We start from the raw sequence: 15202 nt of genomic DNA, 5'->3' as shown, positions 1-15202 counted from the left end.
TCACTCTCCCATGTAGGAAGGGAGGATCAAGCTGAAACTGAGCACCTTTTATTTTCATCAAATGAACGTGCTTATTAAGTCCTACTGTTTCCTACGATGGTCAACCTGTTTCTCTGGTGTGGCATGCTCACTCCCCTTTCTTCACCTTACAAATCCTATCTATCCTCTAAAATCAAGTCTTGAGTGTGAGGGAATAAGTCAAAGAGACTTCTTCCAGGAGAAGCAAGAGACCCATCCATGTAGCAGTCACATGGAAGAAGTTCCCCCGAGACAGACGTCGCTTCATTGAGACAGCCGACACCCTCATAGTAGGACAGGCTGCCCTGTGTTCCAGGGATGTGTGAGCTCCCAAATCTCAGTGGCCCACTGCAGAAAGCTTTCTTTCTTGCTCAAGAAGCACGTCTAGTTTGAGCGGGCAGTGGCGGGGCACGGGCTGTGGGGTAGGGTGCTGGTGGAGCTCTGCCCCTCACAGACGCTCAGGGACCAGCCTGACGGCAGTTCAGCTTGTCCCAGCAGCACAGCAGAGAGACCAGAGAGCAGCTCGAGGACTGTAGTCTTGTCACCGCCTCAGCCTTCACGTGACACAAGTCACTTCTCACATGTTATTGGCCGGAACCAGTCACATGGCCCCTCCTAACTGCAAGAGGCCTGGGAAGTATGCTCTTCCGACTGTCCGGGAAGAAAAAGAAATCTGTATATGGATGAAGAAGTGCGATGTCTATCAAAGCACATACCTATTTAGGTCGCTGGGGTTGCTGCTCAAAAATGGAAGAGTGACATGAAGGATCGTGTGTTTCATTCTCAGAAACAACAGAAACGTCGTTAAGTCCTTTGGGGGCTGGCAAAGTGTACCTGGATATATCTGGCCTTTGAATAACCCAATCTCACAATCCACGGAAGCCCGAAGCCTCAAATAGATGGCTGAGAATGGGCTGTGCTACCAAACAGACTGACTAGGGCTTGCAGCAGAGGAAAATCAGGACCACCCAGCCCTCAGTCACGGGCCACAGGACGAGTTCTGAGCTCCAAAACCAGGGCACTGAGGCATCATTTTTTTGGTTGGTAATTTGTCCTTTACTATAACATTTAGCTTCAGTTGGCAAACAATAACTCTGAGCAATAATAAATCAATCAAGAGTCAGTTGTCCAGTAGTTTAGATTTTGAAATTTAAATGTAGGCAAATGCTAATTTATTCATTTATGCCTGTCTAACTGTTCAGACATGGAAATATACTCTTTCTTATAAATAGAAAATAGCAACCAAAGTGCCCTTGGCAAAGAAGCAGCTCCTCCCCTCCCCAAGAGGTAACTTTAAAATAAGACTTGAGTTGGCTTTGAATATTTACATTAAACGTTTTTTTAAAACAAAGTTAAAAACATTATTAAAAAATGAACCAGGAATGAAGGAAGTCTGATCAGGTGGGTGGTGTTAGTAGAAAGCATTTGGATAATTTCATTACGTAACTGAGCCAAGAATTCCAGTGGTGTGGAATCTTCAGAGGCAATGTCCTTTCAGAGCAGAATTCCCTGTTCTTTGATGACATGAAGCCTTTCTTTTTGCTAGTAGAGAATGATGGTGAGCACACGCCCTGCCCAGTAGGAAACCCAACTGGAGCGATGTGTGAGACCTCCTCCAGTGGGTCGATAAATGATGGTAACACATTCCTCCAAATTGTTTTTCTTCTAAAGTTACCTAGAGGCTGGGACACTAGGGGTCTCGAGAGAGTGTCAAGGGGGTCCATAGACCATTCGCTGCTGAAATGACTATGAACCCAATTTCTTTTCCTTCCTCACTTTTAAACATGTGAATTTGGAAGCAGTCTATTCTAGATGAGAATCTGAAGCTGATCCCATGCAAAAATGAGCTGTAACCCCAGCTGACTGCATTTTATGTTTTCACCAGAGCTTTTCTTTTCCATGTGGCTGGCAGAAAGAATACATTTAACTGAGGCTTAATATTTGAGAATTATCTATTTCAGTATTCTTGCAGACCTAAAATGTAACCTCAGCAACTGGGTGGGCTGCAGACATCTGGGCTGGCAGGGTCGAACTTGGGTCCAACCAGGCAGAAACGTTGGTGAGTTGAGAGAGATGATGAAGGTTCTGATCTGATGGGCAGGAATGGCCTCAATGGTGAGGAAAGTTTGAACTGGGGATTGAGTTCATAGGTGGCCAGTTCATTAATAGATTGTTTTTAGTTCTAACAGCTTTTGCTCCTCTTGTAACTGAGGTCTAGAATGAATACTCTGAAAGCGAGGACTCCAGTAGGTCATGATATGCTTGCTCATGTTCTGTTCCGAGGCAAGTCATGTGGCTGTTCCCAAGGTACGTTCCATCCGTGGAGATGGTGGGAGAGGGAGGGAGGGCTTCTGAGCAATGATCTAAACCAGCACGGAAAGCCACAGGTGAGGCACACGGAAGATGCCCCTCCACCCTCTCTGCAGAGCAGAACGTGAGTAGGGGCAAGTCCTGGTGTAGCGGGAGAGGGATGGAGAAAGCCTTTTAGGAGCCCCGCATGGCCTGGCTGTTCTGTTGAGCTGAGTCTCCACACTACATATTGGAGACCTGACCAGCACTTGGAGGACCAAACATTTTTAGTCCATATAATAGTTATTAATATGCCAAGGCTATATTTATGTCAATGAATATCATTTATTGAGCCCCTACTATGTGCCAAGCCTCATGCTTATTTCAGAGGTCAACTAACTTTGTCTGGGGAGGACCACAAAGTAAATATTTCAGGCTTTGCAGGCCATGAGGTCTCTGCTACAACTATTCGACTCTGCTGTTGTAGTTCAGATGCAGCCTGGACAACACAAAATGAACGAGTGTTGCTGTGTTCCAGTATCACCTCAGTTATGGACTCTGAAATTTGAATTTTACACAATTTTCACATCATGAAATATTACTATTCTTTTGATTAAAATTTTTTTTTAATGTAAAAGCCATTCTTACGTTGTGGGCTAATATATATACATATATATATATATATATATATTTTTTTTTTTGCGGTACGCGGGCCTCTCACTGTTGTGGCCTCTCCTGTTGCGGAGCACAGGCTCCGGACGCGCAGGCTCGGTGGCCATGGCTCATGGGCCCAGCTGCTCCATGGCATGTGGGATCCTCCCGGACCGGGGCATGAACCCGTGTCCCCTGCATCGGCAGGTAGACTCTCAACCACTGCACCACCAGGGAAGCCCTGGGCTAAAAAAATAGATGGTGGAGCAGATTTGGCTCAGCATCCATAATTTGCTTACCCCCTGCTTATTCTCATTAAATCTTCACAATAACCCTCACACGGTAGTTACATTATCCCTTGTTATAGATAAATATTGCAGAAGTTTAGTCCCCTAATCTCTGGCAATCAGATATCACACCAAGAAGTTAGTGGGATTTTTTTGTTTTTGACTAACGACATGTTTATAAGGTGTCAATAGGACAACACGAGTTTCCAGTGTTTTCTGAGGATTTTTTTTTAAGTTTTTTTTTTTGATGTGGACCATTTTTGAAGTCTTTATTGAATTTGTTACAATATTGCTTCTTTTTTTTTTTATGTTTTGTTTTTTTTTGGCCACGAGGCATGGGGGATCTTAGCTCCGTGACCAGGGATCGAACCCGCACCCCCTGCATGGGAAGGCGAAGTCTTAACCACTGGACCTCCAGGGAAGTCCTCTATGAGGATGTTTTAAATGTCACCTATACCACAGAAAGAAAATACATTTATCTTATTTTTCATGATTTTAAGTGCATTGTTGATGCTTAAGTTATTTGACTATGACAGATAACAAATAATTTATTTTAGACGTCTCTTCCATTTAATTATGTTTTGTTTAGTCTAATGTTAAAACGTACTGATTTCTCCTGAATACACTCTGAGGAGAGAGGAGGGTGGTTGTGAGGGATGTCAGGGGATGTCAGTGTAAGATGAAAACTTTGCCATTTTATATGCAGTTAACTGAGAGATGACTAAATATAGACAGATATGAATGCATGTGCATGCCAACACACACACCACACACACACATACACACACTCTCTCTCTCCCTCTCCAGAGAAAGAATTCCCTTCCTGAACTCGGTAAAATGTGGAAAGCATACGAAAGGAGGTTTTCTCTCTTTTACATACTCAGTATAGTACATTACTGATGCCTCAGTGAGTTTAAACAAAACAACTGGACTCATAAGAATTCATACATATTTCCAGCATATTACATTTTACACTGTAATAAAATTCCTTTATAATATGGATTTTTTGGTTAAATGGGTTTAGATAGAATATAAGCCAAATAATGTTCCTTGAAACACAGTCTCTGCATACAATAAAGATCTGACCCATCTCAGATATTAGCTTTAGCTGCCAGAATACTCCTACATTAAAAAATTTAAAACTTCAAACTTAAATAATAGGCAATTAAAAAGTTTCAGAATGCATCCATTGCATATGACAAAGGCATTTAGACCCAAAGGGCCATAGACAAAGACTGAAGAATCTCCTGTGCTAATGAACAACATATCCACAATTTGCATGTTTAAAACAATGTAAATTGCCCAGTATGGCTGTATCTAATTGCATATCACAGCATCAGTGGGTAATTGTGCTTTCTGTGAGAAAAATTTGTTCCAAAGTCAAAATGTCATCTTGCTGTCAAATAATCCCACCGATTGCTATAAACAGAGCTGGAGAAACTGTGCTGTGACTGAGAAGATGTGATGTGAATCTTGCTCGTTACCCGAAACATGACTTCCATTGTAATCATGTACCTATCACAACAGTTTCCTTCTGCCATCTCCTGCTTACCTGCTGCCACACACACAACTCATTAGCATTCGGTCAATACAGGACCATCCGTACAGTTAACCTCTGAGCAAAATGAGGTCGTTACTTCATTATGATAGGTTCTGTAATAACACAACAACTTGCATCATGGATCAATATTTCCCTTTTCTTCATTTATGGCTAAATTAGTAATTAGTCTAACACCTGGGTTCCATTATATTCTTGTTGGTCTGATCTTGTGTTGAGAATTCAATTGGCTTAGGGGAAACTTCAGAACCCTCTTGCCAAGGAAGAGCTACATTCCTCTCTGGCTACATCTACTTTAAAAAAGCAGAAAAAATATTTGGCATCAGGTCCGGTGATGAATATGAAAGTCACTGGTGATATGTTATGAACCGAAGGAACATATGGTCTAGAAAGTCCATTGCGGTCTTTGAAAATTGAGATTGGATTAAACTAGATGAAAGTTCTAACAACTTGTTTATTGCAGTGAGAAACTTGAGTCTGAGTTCATTCTGGTGTTTCTACCCAAAGTACAGATCTAAGGTCTGGGTTTTATTTTCATAGTCCTTTAGTGAAGCATCTCATTCCATTTGGTAAACTGTTGTCAACAGCTGCATTCTATATAAAGAAGTGGTTAGTTTTCCTATAAGAAGTTATTTGACTTTCTAAGTCGAGAATAGAATTATAGCAAGACACTTTTAAGAAGCAAAGTTCACTTAAAAAGTATCTCTCACTATAAAGAATAACAAAAGTCAGGGAGAGGCAGCAAGACAGCTAATGTTTCTGAGAATCTCTATTAACCTTTGGTGTCTATGCCCATTACTGTTTTTTTCTTCCCAACAATTCTGGAATATTGTTTAGAAATTCTACGGTAATTAGTGGACCATTTTACAAAGCTTTACGTTATGTTTCTGTGGCTGTCTTTGGAATGAAAGTTTGAATTAACTTGGCATGCTTACAATGTTCACCATAGGCAGCTGAGTAAAATTCCTAAAGATATGAGAGCAGCAAAAATCACAGATGCAGGCCATCTTTAAAAATAGGTAATTTCTCGGGCTTCCCCGGTGGCGCAGTGGTTGAGAGTCTGCCTGCCGAGGCAGGGGACACGGGTTCGTGCCCCGGTCCGGGAAGATCCCACATGCCGCGGAGCGGCTGGGCCCGTGGGCCATGGACGCTGAGCCTGCGCGTCCGGAGCCTGTGCTCTGCAACGGGAGAGGCCACAGCAGTGAGAGGCCCGCATACCCCCCCCCCAAAAAAAAAGGTATTTTCTCTGGGGCAAGTACTCTAGGAGATGCTCCAGAGAGTCTTTTTAAACTCTGCAAGGTGGGTGTTATTGTCCCAGTTGGAGATGAGGAAACTGAAGTTTCTAGAGATTAAATGATCTGCTTAAGGTCACACACCCAGAAAGTGATGGAGTCAGAATTTAAAACCAGGTCAGCCTGACAGAGAGCCAATGCTCTTTCCATCATGATACATCTTACTGCGCTATTCATTCATAATACAGCCAAGTAGAAGAGGACAACAATTGCGTGCTTATATCAGAAAGAAGGAACAAAAGCAAATACTAAGAGGCAAGAATTTAAAGTGAATAAAATAACTTAAAGTTATGATTATATAGAACAGCATGCACCCAGACCTACACAGGGCATTATTTGACAAGGGTACCTTTCAGTGCCCTAAGTAGATATTCAGGTATCCTCTAAGGGTCAAATTTTCAGAATGGATAGACTACACTTTATTTTTCAGAACCTGGAGTTTCACACTTAGGCATGGTTTTGGATTGTTTTTGGTTGGGAGGGTATGTTGCATTAGAAACTAGCAACTCTTAGAAAAGTATAATATTGCAGTTCATTAACAGGTTATGCTGTGGATATTGCATCCAAATAAGAAAAGAAGGTATGCCAGTTACCAGTTTATTGCCTCTCAACTTCAAATCCATCCATTATTGCCTGCTCTATGAAAATGGAATAGGGCTCTTGAAATATTTCTCCTGTGCCAACTGCCATGATGTTAAACTTTGTCGGTAGAGGACGCTAGAGGGATACTGGGGGGAGAATTTTTTTCTTTTCTTTCTTCCTTTTTTTTTTTTTGGTCCTGGTTGCAGAGTGTTCTCTTGGCAGGCTTCTGCTCTCTATGTGACTTCTATCTTACAGGCTGGCAGTGCAGGGCCCAACTTTCTTCAGTACTCATTTTCTGCAGCACGTGGCCTCTCCACCACCCAGCTCGTTTAGTGAATGCCTCCTCCAGTGTTTGGCTCCAGAAATGAGTGCATAGCAACCAACAGTATCCAGCATCCAGCTTTCTGTGGTAGCTCCCTGTGCAGCTTTGCATCTCCCTGTGAATTGCTTTCTCTGGCACCCCGGAGCGTGGATTTCCAGCAAGTTCCAACAGTAATGGCACCTCAGCAACTCCCCTCAATCCAGTGAGCGATGACTGTGCTCTCTTGACAAGGTACAGATCTCAGTCCTAGGAGGAGGGGAGCTCTTCCTTGGGCACTGTATCTCAGCCCTAAGGGTGGCTGGTCACTGTGCTTTACATCTGCAATTCCTATATTCTTTTGAGTTTACTTCTTACTAGTTATGCTCCATTATCTAATCTTCCGTTATAAACTTTCCCTGTTAAAATTACTGTGTGATTTCTGTCTCCCAGTTGGACATTGACAGATACAGTTGAGTAGCAGTGCTTGAGGAGTGAGACAATGCCTGGATATTGCAGAAATGTTTAGTTCTCTAGGAAGTGTACAGACGGGCTTTGAAAACTGGGGTGGGGTGAGGGGGGAAGAATTTTTTTTTTTAAGATTTTTTTTTCATGTGGACCATTTTTAAAGTCTTTATTGAATTTATTACAATATTGCTTCTGTTTTATGTTTTGGTTTTTTGGCCACAAGGCATGTGGGATCTTAACTCCCTGACCAGGGATTGAACCAGTGCCCCCTGCATTGGAAGGTGAAGTCTTAACCACTGTACCACCAGGGAAGTCCCCAGAATGCTTTTTTTTTTTTAATAAATTAATTTATTTACTTAGTTAGTTAGTTGGTTTTGGCTGCGTTGGGTTTTCACTGCTGTGCGCGGGCCTTCTCTAGTTGTGGCGAGCAGGGGTTACTCTTCGTTGCAGTGCGTGGGCTTCTCATTGCGGTGGCTTCTCTTGCTGAGGAGCACGGGCTCTAGGCGTGCAGGCTCAGTAGCTGTGGCACATGGGCTTAGCTGCTCCGCAGCATGTGGGATCTTCCTGGACCAGAGATCGAACCCGTGTCCCCCGCACTGGCAGGCAGATTCTTAACCACTGCGCCACCAGGGAAGCCCCCCCAGAATGTTTTGATATTTGATAGGTTTTGGACTGGAAAGATGATTCAAGGGAAGATGAATTCTTAGGTGGGAGCATGGGTTCTCTGCGGTGTGATTTTCCCATCTCACTTAGAGAAAAAGCCAAAGGCTTCACAGTGGCTTACAAGGCCTGTCATGGCCTGATCACCCTCTTACTCTGACCCCACCTCCAGCCCCTCTCCCAGGGCTCACTCCAGGGGCTCCAGGTACACTGGTCTCTTTGTGGTCTTTTTTTTCTTTTTCTTTTTCTTTCTTTGTGGTCTTTGAACACTCCAGGTGAGCACCTGCCTCAGTGCCTTACACCTGCTGCTCCTTCCTGGAGTTCTTTCCTCCAGATACCTGCCTGACTTACATCCTTTCTCCCCGCCAGTCTTTGCTCCATTGTCACCTCAGTGAGGCCTTTCCTGATCACTCTCTTTAAACTTGCAACCTTGAACTGGCACTCCCTTTCCTCTATCCTTCCTCCCTTATTTATTCTTCTTCATTGCACTTGTCAACTTCTAAGATGCAACAAAATTCACTTATTTATTTTGTCTATTGTTTCTCTCTCTCTCACAAAAATGAGGCAAGGATTTTAAAAAAATTTTGTTTTCAGTCTTGTATCCCCAATATCTAGAATTGTGCCTAACTATTTGTGGATAAATGAGTGGATGAGCCCCTTATATTATTAGGCCAAATATAATTCAAACTTAACACACTTTATCTGTAATTTTTACTCATATCTCTGTGTGTGTGTGTCTGTGTGTGTGTCTTCAATTATATAACCAGAATTAAAGAGATGATAGACTGTGTTATGGACAACCCATATTTCTTGAATGAGGGATTACTATGATTGACTTGCTTTTAAGTGGTATTTTAAAATTAATGATTTCACAAAACAGCATGGTATTGGCACAAAAACAGAGACATGGATCAGTGGAACAGAATACAGCACCCAGAAATAAACCCACACATCTACGATCAATTAATCTTTGACAAAGGAGGCAAGAATATACAATGGGAAAAAGACAGTCTCTTCAGCAAGTGGTGTTGGGAAAGTTGGACAGCTGCATGTAAATTAATGAAGTTAGAACACTCCCTCCCACCATACACAAAAATAAACTCTAAATGGCTTCAAGACTGAGACATAAGACATGACACCATAAAACTCCTAGAAGAGAACATAGGCAAAACATTCTCTGACATAAATCGTACCAATGTTTTCTTAGGTCAGCCTCTCAAGGCAATAGAATAAAAACAAATATAAACAAATGGGACCTAATCAAACTTACCATGCTTTTGCACAGCAAAGGAAACCATAAACAAGATGAAAAGAAATCTACAGAATGGGAGAAAATATTTGCAAATGATGCAATGGACAAGGGGTTAATTTCCAATATATACAAACAGCTCATACAACTCAACAACAAAAGAAACAAACAACCCAATTGAAAAATGGGCAGAAGACCTAAATAGACATTTCTCCAAAGAAGAAATACAAATGGCCAATAGGCACATGAAAAGATGCTCAACATCACTAATAGAGAAATGCAAATCAAAACTACAATGAGGTATCACCTCACACCAGTCAGAATGGCCATCATTAAAAACTCTACAAGTAACAAATGTTGGAGAGGGTGTGGAGAAAAGGGGACCCTCACACACTGTTGGTGGGAATGTAAGTTGTCATAGCCACTGTGGAAACAGTATGGAGGTTCCTCAGAAAACTAAAAATAGAATTACCATATGATCTAGCAATCTCACTGCTGAGCGTATATCCAGACAAAGCTCTAATTAAAAAATATACATGCACCCCTATGTTCATAGCAGTATTATTCACAGTAGCCACGACATGGAAAAAATCTAAATGTCCATTGAGAAATGAATGGATAAATAAGATGCGGTACATATATACAATGGAATACTACTCAGCCATAAAAAGAATGAAATAATGCCATTTGCGGCAACATGGATGCAACTAGAGATTGTCATACTAAGTTAAATCACTCAGAAGGAGAAAGACAAATACCATATGATATCACTTATATGTGGAATATAAAATATGACACAAATGAATCTATCTATGAAAGAGAAACAGACCTAGAGAAATGGACATAGAGAACAGACTTGTGGTTGTCATGGGCCAGGGGGAGGGTGGGGTGGGATGGAGTGGGAGGTTGGGGTGAGCAGATGTAAGCTATTACATATAGAATGGATAAACAACAAGGTCCTACTGTGTAGCACAGAGAACTATATTCAATATCCTATGATAAACCATAATGGAAAAGAATATTTAAAAAAAGAATGTATATATGTATAACTGAATCACTTTGCTGTACAGCAGAAATTAACAAAACATTGTAAATCAACTACACTTCAATTAAAAAAAGAAAAAAGAAAATTAATGATTTCAGTGGACATTTATCATTTTTGCCCCCATCTGCTATTTCGCTTAATAGCACCCCAACTTTGCTTTGATGGACTATCAATCAGTGAAATGATGACCCCTGACCCAAGCCAGGTGGCTGGAGGCATTTATGTTCTTGAAAAGAGTGATCTAAAGACCCTAAATGGCCGGCACTATTTATCTCTGCAGCACTCCCTGAAGTGACCATTCATCATGTCCGGCTTCTGTTTTCTCCAGGGTTGCTCTAGTTCCTGCCCTTTCTGAATCTGTTTATTCCACATTTTGTTCCATTTTGTGAGTTACCTTCTCTTCTTTCCATACAGTCTTTTTCTGCTTAAGTTCCCCAGGCAGTTTCTATTTCTTGCAGCCGGGTCATCTTAATTGATAAAATAATTCACTTTCTCATAGGAGGAGAATCTGTATCTTATTATACAGATTGAAAACAATAAGCCCGGATCACTTATTCTGTAGAAAATACGTTTTTTAAGATACTGAATATTTAACATAAAAATAACAACTTTTGATAGTATATTTCAATCCTGATAGACTAAATGCATTTAGGCAAATGAGATCAAGAAGTAGGAATGATGTAACTTCTGTTCACGTTACATTAGATACAACATATTATACTTTGGATGGCTCCTCTAGATTTCTTGTCACCATCAGTAATTTTAGAACGAGTGATTCATATACTTAGACACACGTAAAGAAGGGCTTAGTTGTAGAGGAATGAGAGAGTCTATAGTGAATTTATGCAACAAAGTGGCATGTTACAGACTGTTTTGCCACACAGAGAGCATCTTCGTTCTATAATAGCTAGAATAAATTTTAAGGAATAATGGAGACGTGCTCCACATACCTCATCTCCAAAACAATCGCAAATTATTTGCTGGCATAATGAGAAGTTTAAAAAATCTGCTGTTGTGTTCTGAAAGTTGGCACATTTTTCAACTCAAATTAACTCAAGACATCATCATAATAAATATCGTAAATCATTGTTAAAATGTCACAAAACCTGGAAAATAATATCTGATACCTATAAAAAAAGTTGAGTATTAGGAAAAAATATTCCTTTTCCTTGAAGCATAATTGACAGATAACAGGCATACGAAATAATGATTTGATATTTGTATATGTTGCAAAATAATTTGTTCTTGATAACAGAGGTGTTTTCAGATCAAACAAATGACTTTTTCCCTGAAAAATTGATAAAAATGTTCAGCCGATAGTACGTATAAAATAAACTTTTGGTGGGTTAGCTCCTCTTTTAATAATAATACTTTTTAAAAAAGCCCAGGACTACACAAAAATCTGTGTGTGCTAGTCATGTGTTTTGAGTTAGAAGAAGCATTTCAGGAGAGGGTGTTTCATAGTAGTCGCTGGCACCGGTTCGGTGTGCTGGCGCCAGCGTCCTGCGTCTGGGGAGGTCTCGACCAAGATGCGACACCTTTGACTCCCACCTGATAGCTGCATATCAGGGTATCCATACCAATTTTCCCCCAGGTCCCCAAGGTTGCCTCTCCCCTGACTAGTCCCAGAGGTGCAGTTTTGGTCTGATATTGCATCCTTACCTTTAGCATTGCATCCCCACTCACCTCTTGATCTGACGTTGTGTGGTCTTTCCTGGGCTGTGCCTCGGGTGTCCACGATCGGGAGAGCAAGGGCCCAAGATGCCAGGAAGCCAAACCTCTGTCGCAGTCTCTGAGTAGGCGCCCGAGCTGATCTGAGAAGCTCGACGCGCGCTTCTCAATGCTATTGACGGAAATGTGGCCGGGATTAAGCAGCGGCTGGATCCTCTTGGGGTCTCCACGGCGCTGGGACCTGGATCGAGTCCAAGCTCAACAGCTTTGGACTCTAGAGACTCCCATTGTCCCAGAGAGGCTGAGTTGGGCTGAGGCCAATGGCGCGTCTTCTCTCTGGGGTGTAGTTACGAGTCTTCAATCCCAGCTCGGATCCCAGGCTCAGGTGACTGAGGCACTGAGGCAGGCTGTGCGGGCCCTGCTGGAAGAGCAAGAGCAGCAGAAGTACCAGATCTGTGCCCTGGAAGCATCACTAAGGTTGCTGCAGGGGGGCCCAGAGCGAAGGGCCCGTCTCCTGGAGCAACGCTTGGAGGTGCTGAGAAGGGAACTGCAGGGCCTGGGAAGCCAGGTGCAGGAACGCGCCAGAGCCCAGATACAAACAGGACCACAAAAGTGCAGGGCTACCAGCGGCCTTCACCGAGAGCTGCAGAATGAGCAGCAACTGCCGTGGGAGGAGTCAGAGATGCTTCGGGAGGAACAGAAGTTGCTGCAGGGCCAGCTGAGCCGGCACCTGGTGCTGCTGCTGAAACCAGAGACGGAGGGGCGGCACTCAGGCCGCAGCTGGAGGACTTCCGTTCACATCCTCCAGTCTAAGCTGCCCCCGGCTGCCATCTTCGCCATGTCACTTTCTTCATCTAGCTCTGAAATCAGGCTTCCGGACTGTAACAGTAGCTGGGAACTTTTAAGGAAGCTAGGTGGGGAGCTCCAGAGGCACACCCTTTCTAACCCAGAGCCCAGCAGCTTTCAGCTCCAGGCTCAGAGCCTTGAGTAGGAGGAGCCATTCTTTAAGGGCCCCAAGATGCTCTTGAGTGACCTGGAAGGACTTGTAAGAGTGGTAGGATGAAGTCTTCTTTGCTTACCTTCCCCTCCAAGGTCCTGTTTCTGGATCCCCTGCCCCTCCCTTCTTGACCTAGCTGGTATTTGCCCCCCTACTGAGGCTTGTCACTGCCTGTCCCTCCCTACCCACCAACTGCAATAAAATGGTTTAACTCTCAAAAAAAAAAAAGCTTGTTTCATTTGAATTTTAAATTCCCTGCTTCAGCAATCATATGCCATCTAAAACAACTGTATTTCCTAAAAGGGACTGCTTATCTGGTACAGCCACTTTAAAAACCAGATGGGAAAAAAACTTTTTACGCTACAAAATTTCAAACATGTAGGAGAGTTGAGGGAGGGGGAGGGAGAGGGAGAGGGAGACAGGGAGAGACAGAGAGAATGAATAACATTAGTCTGTGTGCATGAGAATCACCTGGAGGGCTTATTAAACCAGATTGCTGGGGTCCACCCACAGAGTTTCTGATTCCGTAAGTCTTAGGGGGGGCCTGAAATTTGCATTTCTAACAAGTTTGCAGCTGATGCTGATGCCGATGGTCTTGGGACCACGCTTTGAGAACCACGAGTAAAATGTACCCGTCCTCAGCTATTTATGAGCACATGACCGACCTTGTTTCATTTATACTGCTCAGCCACCTTCCCCTCCTCTCCATTCTTTCATCCAGAAGCTCTTTTGAATGTATCTGTAAAACAGAGGTTGACAAAATCCATGCAGTTGTCTGTTTTTGTAAAGAACACAGTCACAGCTATTTGTTATGTGTTGTTTGTGGCTGCTTTCAGGCTGCAATGACAGAGTTGAGTAGTTGCAACAGACTGTAGACCCACTCAGCCTAAAACACTATTTGGCCCTTTATAGAAAAAGTTGCTGACCTAAAAATTTAACATAAATGTCTTAATATCATCAAATATCTAGCAATATTCAGATTTCCTTGATTGTCTTATTGTTTTTTTTTTTTCTTTTTTTTTTTTTTTAATTAGTTTCTGCTTTATAACAAAGTGAATCAGTCATACATATACATCTGTTCCCACATCCCTTCCCTCATGCATCTCCCTCCCTCCCACCCTCCCCATCCCACCCCTCCAGGCGGTCACAAAGCACCGAGCTGATCTCCCTGTGCTCTGCGGCTGCTTCCCACTATCTATCTACCTTACGTTTGGTAGTGTATATATGTCCATGCCTCTCTTTCGCTTTGTCACAGCTTACCCTTCCCCCTCCCCATATCCTCAAGTCCATTCTCAAGTAGGTCTGTGTCTTTATTCTCGTTTTGCCCCTAGGTTCTTCATGACATTTTTTTTTTAAATTCCGTATATATGTGTTAGCATACGGTATTTGTCTTTCTCTTTCTGACTAACTTCACTCTGTATGACAGACTCTAGGTCTATCCACCTCATTACAAATAGCTCAGTTTCGTTTCTTTTTATGGCTGAGTAATATTCCATTGTATATATGTGCCACATCTTCTTTATCCATTCATCCGATGATGGACACTTAGGTTGTTTCCAGCTCCGGGCTATTGTGAATAGAGCTGCAATGAACATTTTGGTACATGTCTCTTTTGGAATTATGGTTTTCTCAGGGTATATGCCCAGTAGTGGGATTGCTGGGTCATATGGTAGTTCTATTTGTAGTTTTTTAAGGAACCTCCATACCGTTCTCCATAGTGGCTGTACCAATTCACATTCCCACCAGCAGTGCAAGAGTGTTCCCTTTTCTCCACACCCTCTCCAGCATTTATTGTTTCTAGATTCCTTGATGATGGCCATTCTGACTGGTGTGAGATGATATCTCATTGTAGTTTTGATTTGCATTTCTCTAATGATTAATGATGTTGAGCATTCTTTCATGTGTTTGTTGGCAGTCTGTATATCTTCTTTGGAGAAATGCCTATTTAAGTCTTCTGCCCATTTTTGGATTGGGTTGTCTGTTTTTTTGCTATTGAGCTGCATGAGCTGTTTATAAATTTTGGAGATTAATCCTTTGTCAGTTGCTTCATTTGCAAATATTTTCTCCCATTCTGAGGGTTGTCTTTTGGTCTTCTTTATGGTTTCCTTTGCTGTGCAAAAGCTTTGAAGTTTCATTA

This window comes from Mesoplodon bidens (genome assembly GCF_964165515.1).
Source record: "Mesoplodon bidens genome assembly, chromosome: 11".
In the NCBI taxonomy this organism is placed as follows: Eukaryota; Metazoa; Chordata; class Mammalia; order Artiodactyla; family Ziphiidae; genus Mesoplodon; species Mesoplodon bidens.
This window is presented reverse-complemented; position numbering follows the sequence as displayed.